Source organism: Wasmannia auropunctata, unplaced genomic scaffold (genome assembly GCF_000956235.1).
Source record: "Wasmannia auropunctata unplaced genomic scaffold, wasmannia.A_1.0 LD336043.1, whole genome shotgun sequence".
NCBI classification, from domain to species: Eukaryota; Metazoa; Arthropoda; class Insecta; order Hymenoptera; family Formicidae; genus Wasmannia; species Wasmannia auropunctata.
This window is the reverse complement of record NW_012026847.1, coordinates 210,330-211,219: the sequence shown is the minus strand read 5'-3', so window position 1 is coordinate 211,219 and position 890 is coordinate 210,330.

Sequence of the window (890 nt, the reverse complement as noted above, 5' to 3'; positions counted from 1 at the left end):
TAATTCTATCGATTTTTAAACATTATGGACTTATTAGTTGGTCGATTCTCTATCAATTGGAAAAAAAATTAATTGAAATATGTCTATTTTTACTAGAGTTATAGTAATAAATATGGATGAGGTCCCCGGGAGCCCAGTGTGTATACGACGTCATCAAAAAAACAGTGTATACCTAGGATTAATAAAGAATTTATAAGAGACTAGAATAAGATTCAAATATTTAATAGACAACAAAAAGAATCACTTGGAGTAATAAGTGTGAATGGTCTAAATAATAATGAATGAAAAAATGTAACGTATAACCAAATATAAAAAATACCGAGACTTAAATAAAATAATAAACATAAATAAGTAAGAAAAATTAAATATAAATATGAGAGACGGAGAAGGTAGCATCCAAGGACGTATTAAAATTATTGTATTATTATGGAAATTATGTTATAGAATTATAACCAAGAAATTTATAAAGGACTAAGACAAAAATCTACTTTATAATCGATCACAAAAATTAAACAAAATAGACGATTGTAAACGTATTCCATAATACATAAAGAATGTATCATAGCTAGACATTATATATTAATACTAAAACCAAGATACGTATAGTCAATATTAGAAAAGAAAGCGCAAAATTTAAAAACTAAAGTATATTCCATAAATTAATTATCAGGAATAAAAGATAATACACTATAAATAAGATAAATATATAAATAATAAATAATTTAGAACAAAAACGAAGAAAAGAGTGGAAGTATAAACTACAGGATTTTATGCTAATTATATGTATATTATCACAAAGTAACGCCTCGGTAAAAAATTTTTTACATAAGAACATATTGTATACATAAATACATATAAAGATATATAAAAATATATAATTATATATAATT